At 45.3% G+C, this 15938-nt stretch overlaps 1 long non-coding RNA gene across 1 annotated transcript; it reads right to left on the reverse strand.

Annotated features, from left to right (window-relative positions):
• Positions 1–13: 13 nt before the first annotated feature.
• LOC116577700 lies at positions 14–15897 on the reverse strand. The gene is made up of 3 exons (XR_004280579.1): positions 15862–15897; positions 11689–11820; positions 14–52 (listed from the first exon to the last, which is right to left on the reverse strand). It is a non-coding gene; the product is annotated as an uncharacterized LOC116577700 (long non-coding RNA).
• Between the last annotated feature and the right edge of the window lie 41 nt (positions 15898–15938).

The following is a 15938-nucleotide window of genomic DNA, read 5'->3' on the forward strand; positions in this document are numbered from 1 at the left end:
TGGGAGCCTGCTTCTCCCTCTGCCTGCCACTTCTCCTGTTTGTGCTCTCTCTCTGAAAAATAAATTTAAATTAAAAAAAAATCTGTTTAATACAGGCCCTTTATCTAAATTCTTTCTAGGCATTTGTTCGTGGGTGTGTGGGGGGGGGTATAGGTCAGTTTCTTCCTGAGTCTTTTGGACCTTGATTGTTTTCAAATGAAAATAATGGACATGTCATTGTCGCCCATCTTGGGAGTGGCCTGCCTTTGGCCCACAGCATTCGTCCACAGTACTGCAGACATAAAATTCCTTGGTTCCTGGTTGAATGAATTAATATGGAGTACATAGGACTCTGAGGGAAGCCTCAAGAAATATAAAAAAAGGCCAGTTATTAAGGGGACCAGTGGGGGTTCAGGCCCCATAATGCTCCCAAGAAACCACAGGACTAAAAAACAAGAAAGTGATCCAGAGGAAAAGGAAACTGACCTTTTTTATTTTTCCTTAAATAATAAAACCAAACTTCAATTTTAGGCCTCTATTGAAGTGAGGACTGAAAACAGGGATGGTTATAGCCCAGTAAACCATACTCATCAGCCCCTAAACAAGCTGGAATAAGAATAAGGAAAGAAAAATCTATTAATTTGCCCAAACGTTTACAAATTGAAGTGTTCAACGTTAAGATGACAATTCTCCCCAAATTTATCTATAGGCCCAATGCAATCCCAGCAAGCTTTTTTTTTTTTTTTTAAAGATTTTATTTATTTATTTGACAGAGATCACAAGCAGGCAGAGAGGCAGGCAGAGAGAGAGAGGGAAGCAGGCTCCCCACCGAGCAGAGAGCCCGATGCGGGGCTCGATCCCTGGACCCTGGGATCATGACCTGAGCTGAAGGCAGAGGCTTTAATCCACTGAGCCACCCAGGTGCCCCACCCTTTTTTTATTTTTTAAAGATTTTATTTATTTATTTGAGAGAGAGAAGGGAGCACAAGCAGGAGCGAGAGGGAGAAGCAGACTTCCTGCTCAGCAGCGAGCCCAATGAGGGCACAATCCCAGGACCCCAAGATCATGACCCGAGCCGAGGGCAAATGCTTAACCGAATGAGCCACCCAGGGGCCCTGACCCCAGCAGGCTTTTAAAAGTTAGGAATTGGTGAGCTGATCATAAAGTTTATATGGAAACTGAAAGGACCTAGAATAGCCAAAAATGAACAGAGTTGGAGTCCTTACCTGACTGGGCGCTTACTATAAACACTCAGTTAATCAAGACTGTCTTGTTGGCATAAGGATGGGAATAATAGATTAATGTAACAGAATGAAGTCCAGAGATAGATCTTTCCATTAAAAAAAAATAGTTTAGTACTTTTTTTCAATAATCCTTTATACCCAAGATGGGGCTTGAACTCACAACCGCAAGATCAAGAGTTGTAAGCTCTTCGTCCTGAGCCAGCTAGGCACCCCAGATCTTTGCATTTATTAGCAACTGATTTTCACCAAAGGCTCCGAGGAAATTTAATGGAGAAAGTGTGAGGCATCCTGATCTGGCAAAGATTGGTGGTACAGGCCCTGAAATAGTTCACTCAGGGCAAACAAAGGACATAGAAGTTTATTGAATAATCTGCACTGGACGGGACAGCAAAGGAGAAACCGTCTGCCATGAGGCGGTCGTGAGGGGCCCCAGTGATAGGGAAGAGTGAGGGAATACGGAATCATCTGGAATTTTTCCTTTATTGGTAACTGGGCCTGGTCGTAAGTAGCCCATGGGTCGGTTAGGGCCTATGACTCAATGAACCTGTTTGCATTCAGCTTGGCAGTCCCTGTGGGCCCTTCTACCTCGTTTCCCATTGCTCAAGACTGTTGCCTAAAAGCAGCCTTTACAGAAAGGATTGTTGGGCTCCCTTGGTGCCTCAGGGGGGTAAGCCTCTGATTTCAGTTCAAGTTGAACCCTGTGTCGAGCCCCACATCAGGCTCCCCACTCGGTAGGGAATATTGGCTTGTCCCTCTGCCCTTCCCCTAGCTCGTGCTCTGTCTCAGATAAATAAATGTCCTTTACTTATTTTATAAATTTTATTTATTTATTTATTAGAGAGAGAGAGAGAGAGAGCACAAGCAGGGGGAGCCGCAGGCAGAGGGAGAGGCAGGCTCCCCGCTGAGCAAGGAGCCAGATGTGGGGCTCAATCCCAGAACCCTGAGATCATTACCTGAGCCAAAGGCAGACACTTAAGTGATTGAGCCACCCAGGCATCCCATAAATCTTTTTTTTTTATTTAAAGAAAGGATTATTTTGAAGGAATGGTGTTGGAGCAACTGGATATCCATAAGCAAACAGACCTCGCCCTCGCACCGGAAATAACTCAAGACGGATCATAGACCTAAATGTAATGAGAACTTGAAATCTTCTGGAAGAAAGTAGGTTTTTTTTTTTTTTTTTAAAGATTTTATTTATTTATTTGACAGAGATGATAAGCAGGCAGAGAGGCAGGTGGAGAGAGAGGAGGCAGCGGGCTCCCTGCTGAGCAGAGAGCCCAACTCTGGGCTCCATTCCAGGACCCTGATATCATGACCTGAGCCGAAGGCAGCGGCTTAACCCACTGAGCCACCCAGACGCCCCCTTCTGGAAGAAAGTAAAAAGCTTTTGTGACCTGGGTTAGGTAAATTTCTTATGATACCACAAATGGAATCCATGAGATATTGATGAATCAGAATTAAGTCAACCTGCCCATCCAAATATGGGTGATATATTTGCAAATAAGACTCTAAAACCACTGGGTGCGGCACCTGAGCGCCTCATTTGGCTAACCAGCTGCTTTAAGGTCAGGTCATGCTATCAAGGTCCTGGGATAGAGCCCCACATCAGGCTCCTGGCTCAGCAAGGAGTCTGCTTCTCCTTCTCCCTCTGCCACCCCCAACTCATGCTCTCTCAAATAAATAAAGTAAAATAAATGTTTTTAAAAAAAAAGAGAAAAAAAAAGTATTTCGGTGCTTAAATAGTTTTGGGAAATCTTTAGGGATTGGTAGAGCTTGGATAGAGTTTTTACTAAAATGGGTAAGCACTAGCGAAATATTTCTAACACTTATTCATCTGTTTTTTTGTTTTGTTTTGTTTTAAGTTTTTATTTATTTGAGGGGTGCCTGGGTCGCTCAGTCGTTGGGTTTCTGCCTTTGGCTTCGGTCATGATCCGAGGGTTCTGGGATCAAGCCCAGCCCTGCTCAGCAGGAAGCCTGCTTCTCCCTCTCCCACTTCCTCTGCTTGTGTTCCCTCTCTTGACATCTTTCTCTGTCAAATAAATAAACAAAATCTTAAAAAAAAAAAAAAAGATTTTGAGAGGGAGCACAAATGGGGCAGAGGCAGGAGGAGAAGCAAACCCTGCTAAGCTGGTTGCCCGACACAGGGCTCGATCCTAGGACCTTGAGATCATGACCTGGGCTAAAAGCAGGTCATGAGCTGAGCTGAAGGCAGACGCTTAACAGACTGAGTCACCCAGGTGCCCCTGTTTTCTTTCTTTTTCTTTATAAAGATTTTTTAAAATGTATCTTATATATTTATTTAAAGAATGTGTGTTGGGGGGGGTTGGTGGGGGAAGAGGCAGAGGGAAAGAGAGAATCTTAAGCAGACTTTGCTCTAAACTCAGAGCCCTACATAGAGCTTGATCTGAGAACCCTGAGACCAGACACTTACCCAACTGAGCCACTCAGGGGCCCATCATCTTAATTTAATGAAAAATTTTTAAAGATTTTATTTACGGGCGCCTGGGTGGCTCAGTGGGTTAAGCCGCTGCCTTCGGCTCAGGTCATGATCTCAGAGTCCTGGGATCGAGTCCCACATCGGGCTCCCTGCTCAGCAGAGAGACTGCTTCCCTCTCTCTCTCTCTGCCTGCCTCTCCATCTACTTGTGATTTCCCTCTGTCAAATAAATAAATAAAATCTTTAAAAAAAAAAAAAATAAAAAAATAAAGATTTTATTTACTTATGACAGAGACAGCAAGACAAGGAACACAGCAGGGGAAGCTGGAGAGGGAGAAGCAGACACCAAGTAGGGAGCCCATATGGGGCTCGATCCCAGGACCCTCAGATCATGACCTGAGCTGAAGGCAGAGGCTTTAACCCACTGAGCCACCCAGGAACCCCTCATTTTTTTTTAAGAATTTATTTATTAAAAAAGAAAAGAATGTATTTATTTATTTGAGAGAGAGAGAGAGAGAGAGCATGAGAGGGGAGAGGTCAGCAGGAGAAGCAGACTCCCCACCAAGCAGGGAACCCAATGTGGGACTCCATTCTGGGGCTCCAGGATCATGACCTGAGCCGAAGGCAGTCGCTCAACCAACTGAGCCACTCAGGCGCCCTACTCATTTATTTTTAATCATGTCTTAAAGATGTTTTTAAAAGATTTTTCATCTATTTACTTGTCAGAAAGAGAGCTCGAGAGAGAGCACGAGCAGGGGACAGACAGAGGGAGAGGGAGAAGTGGAATCCACTGAGCAGGGAGCCAGACTTGGGGCTACATCCCAGGACCCTGCGATCAGGACCTGAGCCAAAGGCAGACAGTTAACCTACTGAGCCTCCTGGGCGCCCCTATTTAGTTTTAATTATAATCACATATTGGTGAAGGATGGTTGGAAGAAAGGCAGGCAGGGACAAAGCTGTCCCCCCCCCCAAGGGGAAACCACCCTTAAAAGGATTTTATACCACCTAGGAAGGAGCCCTCCTCCCTTTCCCACATGACAACCTGATTGGATGACAGGCACAAGGAGTATTAATCATTTTTTTAAAAGATTTTATTTATTTATTTGACAGAGATCACAAGTAGACAGGCAGGCAGAGAGAGGAGGAAGCAGGCTCCCTGCTGAGCAGAGAGCCCGATGATGGGCTGGATCCCAGGTTTCCAGGATCATGACCTGAGCGAAGGCAGAGGCTTTAACCCACTGAGCCTCCCAGGTGCCCCAGTATTAATCATTTTAAAACCACCCACCGATCTGATAAAAACCCACAGATCCAGAAACTCCTGCAGCAACCCTCTTGGGGCCCCTCCCTCTTCAGGAACTTTGTACTATCACTGAATCAATTTTGCTTTGTTGGCCACCACTCTTTGGTCTAGCTCTACATTCTTCAAAGAGGCGTGAGCAAGAACCACGCATGCTAAAGGAAAAGAAATCCTGTAACACCGTGACTAGCAGCTTCCATAATGGATAGCTCAGATCTAGTTTTAAAGGACAAAAAAGAAGAAATAGGACGGAACAAACACCAGTCGCTCAATCAGATTGGTAATCTGGAATACGCAAATTAAAACCGTGATGAGGGGCGCCTGGGTGGCTCAGTGTGTTGGGGCCTCTGCCTTCAGCTCAGGTCATGGTCCCGGGGTCCTGGGATCGAGCCCCGCATCGGGCTCTCTGCTCAGCAGGGAGCCTGCTTCCTCCTCTCTCTCGGCCTGCTGCTCTGCCTCCTTGTGATCTCTCTGTGTCCAATAAATAAAATAAAATCCTTAAAAAAAAACGCAAGGAGATATCACTTGAAAGCCTCCAAATGTGCAGAAATTAAAAAGTCAGATAATATCCATTGTGGGATAGGATGTGGGGCAATAGGAACTCTCACCCACAGTGGTTAGGGTATAAATTGATACAACCCCTTTGGAACATAAAATTGAACACGTGTATTTCCTAGATCTAGCAACTCTGCTTCTATTAAAAAGAAAACCAAGATCCCAAATGGGCTGACTAATGCTAGGCCATGTTACCAAACTTTAGTCTTAATACCCAACCCAAATACAGTCTCAACCTCCTCCAGAAATACAGTCTTTTTTTTTTTTTTTTTTTTTAAAGATTTTATGGGGCGTTGGGGCGCCTGGGTGGCTCAGTGGGTTAAAGCCTCTGCCTTCAGCTCAGGTCGTGATCTCAAGGTCCTGGGATCAAGCCCCGCATCGGACTCTCTGCTTGGCAGGGAGCCGGCTTCCTCCTCCCTCTCTCTCTCTCTCTCTGCCTACGTACCTGTGATCTCTGTCTGTCAAATAAATAAATAAAATCTTTAAAAAGAAAAAAAAAAGATTTTATGGGGCGCCCGGGTGGCTCAGTGGGTTAAGCCTCTGCCTTCAGCTCAGGTCATGATCCCAGGGTCTTGGGATCAAGGCCCACATCGGGCTCTCTGTTCAGCAGGGAGCCTGCTTTCCCCTCTCTTTCTGCCTGTCTCTATGCCCACTTGTGATCTCTCTGTCAAGTAAATAAATAAAATCTTAAAAAAAAAGATTTTATTTATTTATTGGATGAGACACAGCAAGAGAGGGAACATAAGCAGGGGGCATGGGAGAGGGAGAAGCAGGCTTCCCGCCGAGCAGGGAGCTTGGTGCGGGGCTCGATCCCAGGGTCCTGGAATCATGACCTGAGCGCGAGGTAGACACCTAACGACCGAGCCACTGAGGCGCCCCTAGAAATGTAGTCTTAACTAGAAGTCAGGAATTTTCCAGTCAGCACCAATGAGGAAATCTTGTCATATGTCAATCTTTCCACCCACCCCAACAAAGGAAGATGAAGGTAACCCACCTAATAAGACCCCTGTCTTTCTGCCTAAGGCAAGGCATATGAAATAATCCTTTCTTTTCTTTGGCCTTCCATTTCGTACAGCACCTGGGAGTTCTCCACTTATTAGATGGGATGCTGCCGGATTCATGAACCGATTAATAAAGCCGATTAGATCTTTCAAATCTACAGGGTCGAATTTTTGTTATTTAACACTTAAATTATTAGAGAAGAAAAACTGTCTTAAACATGGCGGGGGGGTGATGCTAATTCACAGCCCCCTCTGGGAAGCCAGTAGCATTGCTGATAAAATATTTAAGCAATTTTATGGAGTATCATAATGAAATTAAAATTTCTTCTGAGAAACTAAATACCCATCTGCTAACGTTTACTGCCAGCTATCAGTCAAGAGTCTGAAGATTATTGACTGATTGATTTAAAAGTAGGCTCCATGCCCAACATGGGATTTGAACTCACAACCCTGAGATCAAGAGTCACATGTTCTATGACTGAGACAGCCAGGCACCCCCAAGAGTCAAAAGATCTTTAATGAGACATTTCTTTTGTATACAATCTAATCATGATTACTAAATGTAATTTATCATAAGAAATTCGTCTTAGGGGGTACCCGGGTGGCTCAGTAGGTTAAAGCCTCTGCCTTCGGCTCAGGTCATGATCCCTGGGTCCTGGGATCAAGCCCCACATCAGGCTCTCTGCTTAGCAGGGAGCCTGCTTCCCTTCCTCTCTCTCTGCCTGCCTCTCTGCCAACTTGTGATCTCTGTCAAATAAATAAATAAAATCTTAAAAAAGAAAAAAAAAAAAAAGAAATTCGTCTTAGTCCCAGTTCCTATCACGGAGCTCCTAAAACCCTTGGAATTTCCTAAGTGGTCAGTGTGGTAAAGATGTCTTTTGTTATTCATAACAAGCTTCTTTCAACCAACCCCAGAGTTTATGTTAGTGAGGTCGTTGTGGGAAAGATTGTTAGGGTTTGAAACCTATGGCCAAGAAAGAATTCTTGAGACGCCTCTGGTGCAAAAAGGTCGTTTTATTAAAGCACAGGGACAGGACCCATAGATACCAGGGTCATGAGGAGTGGCCCATTATATACTTTCCAGTCTGGAGAAGATTAGGGATAGCGAATGTCTCTAAGGAATTTTGGAAGCAAGGTTTCCAGGACTTTGAGAGGGCTAGCTATTGTTGGAAAAAGGTCATTTATTACTGTCTAATAAAACCTCAGTCATGAGACCCTTCGTATATCGGTGGACCATATGCTTGGGGGATGATTGCCAACACGTATCTTCAAGGGAGGGTTTAGAGGTAAAGGAAATTTCTAAAGGAAGTTTTATATGTTAAAGTAGACTACAGGAAAAAAAAAAAAAAAGAAAGTAAAAAATAAAAAATAGGGCACCTGGGTGGCTCAGTGGGTTAAGCCTCTGCCTGTGGCTCAGGTCATGATCTCAGGGTCCTGGGATTGAGTCCCGCATGGGCTCTCTGCTCAGCAGGGAGCCTGCTTCCTCCTCTCTCTCCGCCTGCCTCTCTGCCTACTTGTGATCTCTCTCTGTCAAATAAATAAATAAAATCTTAAGAAAAAAAAAAGAAATAAAAAATAAAGTAGACTACAGGACCCTAGGGTAAGGGGTCAGACTAGGACTGCCTTTTACCCTTACCAAAGTATGAACATGGAGGAGTCCCTAGAAGAATGTCACTCTACCTGTTTCAAGGACCTGTCAGTGGGCTCTAGGTAGTAAAGAAATTTAATAATTTTTCTTCTGCCTTTGCTTCCCACATCAAGGTGACTTTTGGAAAACCCTTAATTTAAATTGGGGGGCTGATTGCATGGAAACCAACCATGTTGGAAGGTTCCAAATGTTTGCCCTACTTCCCCATCCCTGGGTAAGGGGAAAGGGATTGGAGATGAATTAATTATCAATGGCCAATGATTTCATCGATCATGCCTATGGAATGAAGCCTCTATAAAAATCCCAAAAGTCATGGGTTTGCAGACCTTCTGGCTGGTGGACAGACGGAGGTGGGAGAGTGGTGTGCCCAGAGGGAGCATGGAAGCTCTATGCCTTCACCTGCCTTGCCCAATGCGTCTCTTCCGTTTGGCTGTTCCTGACCTAGGTCCTTTGTAATAAACTGGTGATCTAGTAAGTATACGTTTCTTTTATTTGTTTGAAGTCTACTGTTTTTGTGAATTCTGAGAGCCTATATAAGAAGTTCATTGAACACCAGGAGGGGCTAGTGGGAACTTCTGATTATAGCCAGCAGATCAGTACAGGTGACAGTTGAGACTTGCTGTTGGTATCTGACATGGGGGTGGGGAGGGGACCATCTTGTGGGCTGAGCTCTTTTTTTTTTTTAAGATTTTATTTATTTGGCAGAGAACACAAGCAGGGGCAGCGGCAGACAGAGGGAGAGGGAGAAGTTGGCCCTCCGCCCCCCATGGAGCAGGAAGCCCACTGCAGGGTTCCATCCCAGGGCCCCGGGATCATGACCTGGGCCACAGGCAGATGCTTAACGACTGAGCCACCCGGGTTCTGCATTGCAGGCTGAGATCTTAACTTGTGGGGTAACCTCAGGTAGATGGCATCAGAATTGAGTTAAATGGTAGCACCCCCCAGCTGGTGTCAGAGAATTACTTGGTATGGGATCCTCCCTCCCCACCTGGTGTCAGAAGTACTCAAGTATTGAGAGTAACAGAGAAATACAGAAAAGTATTTTTTCCTTTAAATTACCTAGTCATTTTTCTCCCTTTAGGTGTTTCTACCAAGAGAGAAATCTTTGACCTGCTCTGTCAGAAGCCATTCTTGTTACAGTAAGACTATAATAAAACCTTGGTGCCTGCTCATAATTTAATGGTCCAAAGAGATTTGTAAACGCTTTGTATCCTAGGGAAGCCTTTGTGCACATCTGTAAGGAGATAGGAACAAGAATGTTTATATAAACATTTACGGTAGCCAAAACTAAACATATATATCTACCAAAAATGAAATGGACCTGGGTGGTTCAGCCTTGGCCTTCAGCTCAAGTCATGATCCCAGAGTACTGGGATCAAGTCCCGTATCGGGCTCCTTGCTCAGCCGGGAGAGTGCTTGTCCCTCTCCTTCTGCCTCGCGCGCTCATGCTCTCTCTCTGTCTCTCAAATAAATTAATAAATAAAATCTTAAAAAAAAAAAAAGGACATTGTGGAATGTTCATATAATGGAATACTATGCAACAATGAACACATCAATTCTAACTGTACACATCAGCGGGGACAAATCACGAAAAGATAGTCTCAGAAGAATGCATACCATGTCCTTTCATTTCTATAGAGTTCAAAACTAGACAAGGCTAAATATATATATTTTTAATTTTTAATTTTTTTTTTTAGAGAGAGAAGGGATGTGAGCAAGGAGAGGGGCAGAGGGAGAGGGGATCAAGCAGGGTCCCCGTTGACCTGACACGGGGCTTGACCTCACAACCCTGAGATCATGACCTGAGCCAAAATCAAGAGCCCAACACTTAACTGAGCCACCAAGGCGCCCCAAGACTAAATATCTTATTATTTAGATATACACGTATGTGTGATAAAGATTAGTGTGTTTGAGCCCCACATTGGGTGTAGAGATTAAAAAAAAAAAAGACTAGCGCAAAAGTCAGGATGGTAGTTACCTCTTAGGGGGCCAGGAGGGTGATGTGAGGGAACAGTGGGAGAAATTGATAAAGCTTCATTCCTTAGCCTAGTTGGGCCTTATTTTTATTATAACCCAAACACTACAAATCCATTATTACATTCATTAGCATGACAATAAAGAGTTTTTAAAAATCACTCTTACTATAGTGGGGGGGGTAGACGGGGAGGAGGGGGACTCGGAGAGTTCCTATGAAAGGCTTTTGCAACAGCTGGGACCCCCCCTAGTGCAATGGGCGGGGGAAATTTAGGGCAACCAAGGTCATTGCTCCTCCCTTTGGTGTGAGCTCTACCTGCTGGCCGTGTGCTGCTTGAACTCACACCCAGGTTCTTATCAGAAAAACGTGGACAGTAGTAGTGGCTGCCTTGTGGTCACACAAGACTAGACAAGATGTGCGTGCAAAGACCCGGGGGTTCCAAATAGACCAGGCTCCGTTCCTTGCGGCTGACAAAATCCAAAGGCAGAGAGTCCAGTGGTGGTGAATCAAGAGAAGGATTTATTTCAGGGAGGTCAACACCACAAAGGCAGCAGACTAGCCCCCTCGAAGACAGTCTCTGCAAAGTGGTGAAAATACCTCTGGGTTCATATAGGAAAATGAGGGGTGTGGGTAGGCGGTGAAAGTCAAATCCTGGATCACTGTCTTGGGGTCAGTTGTGGCCGGGGTCTTGCTGGCTCAGGAAAGTCCTTATTGCTGGAGGGGGTAGTTTTCGGTTCCCATGGTGGGGAGGTGGAATGGGGGGATGATTTGCCCTGGGGGTCTTCCACCTGAGCCAAGAGCCAAGCTGGAAAGGAGCACCCAACCAGCAAATCTGAGGTTAAAATGGAGGCAGCTGAAACCCTCCATACGCACAGCATCTGGTACTCAGTAAGCACTCAGGACGCTCACCGAGGGCAGTTCAGGAAGGGCGGATCTTTTTCTTTCTTTCTTTCTTTCTTTTTTAAAGATTTTATTTATTTATTTGACAGAGAGATATCCAGAGAACACAAGCAGGGGAAGCGGCAGCGGGAGAGAGAGAGATGCCAGCTCCCAGCTGAGCAGAAGCCCATGTGCGGCTTGATCCTGGGACCCTGGGATCAAGACCTGAGCTGAAGGCAGAGGCTTAATCATTGAGCCACCCAGGCGCCCCAAGAGCATCTTTTTCTAACCTACCGAGAACCATCAGTCAGCTCGCCAAATGCTTTGCCTGCCAGCCCTGTCTGCCCAGAACAGACTTCTTTTTCTAGCTGGCACAAAAGCTAGCGGTTCCCCCTGAAAATGCTCAGGAAACAATTTACCACGGGCACCTAAGCAGGAGGGATCTCGGTACTGAGATAAAAATCACCAGGGAAAGAAATCAGCTCTGTCACAGGAGCTGAGAAATTTGGATGCTCCTCCTGGGGGTTGAGAGAGAGGACAGAATGGGCAGTACACCCGAATTTCTGGCAACTACTTTTCCTGCTTGAGGGGAGCTGGAGAGTCTGCGGGCCCCGGAAGACTGAGGGTACAAAATTATGCCCCCAAGAGCATTCACTCCCTGCGGCAGCACCTACCTGATTGCTACCACACGGGGTCTCCTGCTCCCTGGTGGCGACAGGGGATTCTGCACACTCCCAGGAGCTAAAGGATCCCTAATTCCCTGGGCTGGGGAGCAGGGCCAGGGACTGGTCACAGACAGATCATACCTGAAAAGCACGTTTGCATATGAGGGCACCATTATTTACTCTCTTCTGCTTCCATAGACTTCTAGCAATTCTGTCCCAAATCATGGGAACTTTCCCTTCAGAAAAAAAGGAAATCAAACACACAATACCATTTTCAGATTCCGTTCATGTATTTATTTTTATTTTTTATAGATATTTATTTATTAGCAGGAGGTAGGGGCAGAGGGAGAGGGAGAAGCAGACTCGCCACTGAGCAGGGAGCCTGACACGGGGCTCAATCCCAGGACCCCGGGATCATGACCTGAGCTGAAGGCAGATGCTTAACTGACTGAGCCACCCAGGCACCCCTCCAGATTTTTTTTTTTTTTTAATTCTATACAAATTTGCCCTGGTTATTTGTGTTTTCCCCTTGGAGCTGAGTGTTGTGTGTGTCCCACTTCCGCGAGCACATAAACGTACCGCATCTCTTTCTCCACATCCTGAGTCACCAGAGACTTCATAGTGTTTGTTTTAGAGGGCCAAAGCTAGAACCCCAAATGCCCACTTAACACAACTTTTAAAGGTTATGGTAAAATGTACAGAACATAAATTTTTGTCATTGTCACCATTTTTTAAAAAGATTTTATTTATTTGACAGACAAAGATCACAAGTAGGCAGAGAGGCAGGCAGAGAGAGAGAGAGGGGAGGCAGGCTCCCCTTGGAGGAGAGAGCCCGATGAGGGGCTCGATCCCAGGACCCCGGGATAATGACCTGAGCCGAAGGCAGAGGCTTAACCCATTGAGCCACCCAGGCGTCCCCATTGTCACCATTTTTGACTGTTAGTGTTCAGTGGCATTAGGTACATTGATGCTGTTGTGACACCATCACTGTCATCCGCCTCTGGGATGCCTTCCATTTTCCCCTTCGGAATGCTGTCGTTGGGCACCTGGGCAGCTCTGTTGGTTGAGCAACTGCCTTTGGCTCAGGTCATGATGCCGAGAGTCCAGGGGTCGAGCCCCGCATCGGGCTCCCTGCTCCATGGGGAGTCTGCTTTTCCCTCTGACCTTCTCCCCTCACATGCTCTCTCTCATTGTCTCTCTCTAAAATAAATAAATAAATAAAATCTTTAAAAAAAGAAAGAAACTCTGTCCTCACTAAACTCCTCATTTCCTAGCAACCACCATTCTGCTTTCTGACTCTACAAATTGGGCTACTCTGGGCACAAAAATGCCCACTTCTGAGTTTCGCAGATGTGCTTTTGTATTGTGAATCTGCTGTCATATTATATATCCGCCATGGGAAAATTCCGAGTTCTTCACTTTATATTTTTTGCTTGTGTTTTAAAAATCTAGGAAGGATTTTTTTTTAATTGCGATAAAATATACATAAGATTTACCATAACTTTTAAAAAAAGATTTTATTTCTTTATTTGACAGAGGGAGAGAGATCACAAGTAGGCAGAGAGGCAGGCAGAGAGAGAGGGAAGCAGGCTCCCTGCTGAGCAGAGAGAGCGATGCGGGGCTCGAGCCCAGGACTGGGATCATGACCCAAGCTGAAGGCAGAGGCTTAACCCACCGAGCCACCGAGGCGCCCCCCAATTTAACTTAAAAAAATATATTTTATTTATTTACTTTTATAAGAAAGAGAGCGTGAATGAGGCTTGGGGCCGGAGGGACAGAGAGAGAAGCAGTCTCCCTGCTGAGCAGGGAGCCAGATGCGAGCTTGATTCCAGGACCCCTGGATTTGGACTGAGCCGAAGGCAGACGCTCAACGGACTGAGGCACCCAGGTGTCTGCAATTTAACTCTTTGCCTAATTCAGTGGCAGAAGTACACAACTGTGTCCACTATCCATTACCAGAAGTTTTCCATCATCTAGAGTGTGACATTCTGTTTCCATTAAACAGTAAGTCTCCATCTTCTACCCCAACACCCACCAGCTCCTGGTAACCTCTATTCTACTTTCTGTTCCTATGAACTTGAATCCAGGAAGAAGTTTAAGGTCATTTCTGCTCTATTCTTACTTTAAGTAAGCTCTACGCCCAACGTGGGACTTGAACTCATGACCATGAGATCAAGAGTCACGTGCTCTACCAACTGAGCCAGCCAGGCTCCCCAGTGTCATTTCCGGTAGGGAAAGTTGCTCATGTTAGATTGGCTATAGGAGTGGATAGGGTTCCCACTGTCCACATGTGACACTTTAGTTCAGGAGATGACCAATATTAAATAAAGTTATGATTTAGCAAATCTTTTTTTTTCTTAACAAATCTTAACAAGCCTCTACAACCTGATGGATGCTACTGAAGGGTTCAGTTCCCAGTGATGATGAAAATACTTTCCAATTAAGAGCCTAAGATGGGTACCTGGCTGGCTCAGTGGGTAGACCATGGGACTTGATTTCCAGGTCATGAGTTCAAACCCTGCATTGGGCCTTGAACTTACTTTAAAAAAGAAAGAAAGATGGGGCTCTTGGGTGGCTCAGTGGGTTAAAGCCTCTGCTTTTGGCTGGGGTCATGATCCTGGGGTCCTGGGATCAAGCCCCGCATTGGGCTCTCTGCTCCGCGGGGAGCCTGCTTCCTCCTCTCTCTCTGCCTGCCTCTCTGTCTACTGTGATCTCTGTCAGATAAATAAATAAAATCTTTAAAAAAAAAAAAAGAAAGAAAGAGCTTAAGAGAGCATATGAGATCCTGTGATAAGTCTTTGAGCTAATCGATTCTGTAGTTGTACTTCATTTTTAATGTATAAATGTGTACTTTGTTTCTTTTTTTTTTTTCATATATCAGGCTTGATAAACCTTGATTGTGTTTATCTTGCTGACACCCCCCGACAGTAGTAAAAATAATAAAGATACACATGTTCACACATCCTGGCAAAATTCCTGAACTTCGTGGGTGACAGGAGCAGTATACAAATTTTCACACGGAAGGAAGAGGCTATTTTTAAATAGGAAAGCAGGGTTGCCTGGGTGGCTTAGTTTGGTGAGCACCAGACTCTTGATTTGAGCTCAGATTATGATCTCAGGGTCCTGAGATAGAGTTTCAGGTGGGGCTTCAAGCTGGGTGTGGGGCCTGCTTGGGATTCCCTGTCTCCCAGGATGCCGGTTGGTTCAATCAGTTGAGTGTCTGCCTGACTTCAGCTCAGGTCATGATCCCAGGGTCCTGGAGCCTGGGATCCCCGCATTGGGCTCCCCACTCAGCTGGGAGTCTGCTTCTCCCTCTCCCTCTGCCCCTCCCCACTCCACTCTCTGTCAAAAAAAAAAAAAAAAAAAAAAAAGGAAAGCAAATAAAACTAGCCTGAGAAGTCTCATTTGCTGCACTGGAAATGGAAAGTAATATCTACAAACAGAAAGGAAACTGCAACTCAGAGCCCAAAGTCCTATTCCTGGACAAAATGTCATTCATCTTTTGGGACTCAAGAAAGACAATCTTAGATACTCAAGGGCTCAATATATTGCCCGGAGATGCTAGCTAAGAAAATACTCAAAAGTTCTCTAGCCAACTGATAATTATATTAGAAAAGAGATCTCAATATTGGGCAGGTGAAGAGTACAGTACTTGTGAATAATTCATTTTTTTAAAGGTTTTTTTGGTTGTTGTTAGATTGAGAGAGAGCACAAGCACAAGCAAGGGGAAAGTCAGGCAGAGAAAAAGGAGGCTCCCTGCTGAGCATGGAACCACAGGATCTGAAAGCTTAAGGCAAATGCAAGGTTTCAAGCTAAGGTTTAAAACGAATGCAAATTAATGGATAGAATAAAGCACAACAGATTCCAGGTTAGTAAGTGCAAATAAGCCTAATTCTCCTATTTAGAAAACCAAAGACAACAGATTGAGTTGTTACAAACCCACCTGTTAATGATTTGCATTTAAAGTGTTAAAAACAGGAAGCCTGGATGGCTCAGTCAATTAGGCAGCTGCCTTGGGCTCAGATCATGATCCCAGGGTCCCATGATTGAGCCCTGCACGGGGCTTCCTGCTTGGGGGTTGGGAGAGCCTGCTTCTCTCTCTCCCTCTGCTGCTTCCCCTACTTGTTCTCTTTCTCTTTGAAAACCAATACAGATCATAAAAATACAAGTAAGAAGAGGTACCTGGGTGGCTCAGTTGGTTATGCATCTGACTTTAGCTCAGGTCCTGATCTCCAGGTCCTGGGATGGAGCCCTGCCTC

Source organism: Mustela erminea, chromosome 18, assembly GCF_009829155.1.
Source record: "Mustela erminea isolate mMusErm1 chromosome 18, mMusErm1.Pri, whole genome shotgun sequence".
Lineage (NCBI taxonomy): Eukaryota > Metazoa > Chordata > Mammalia > Carnivora > Mustelidae > Mustela > Mustela erminea.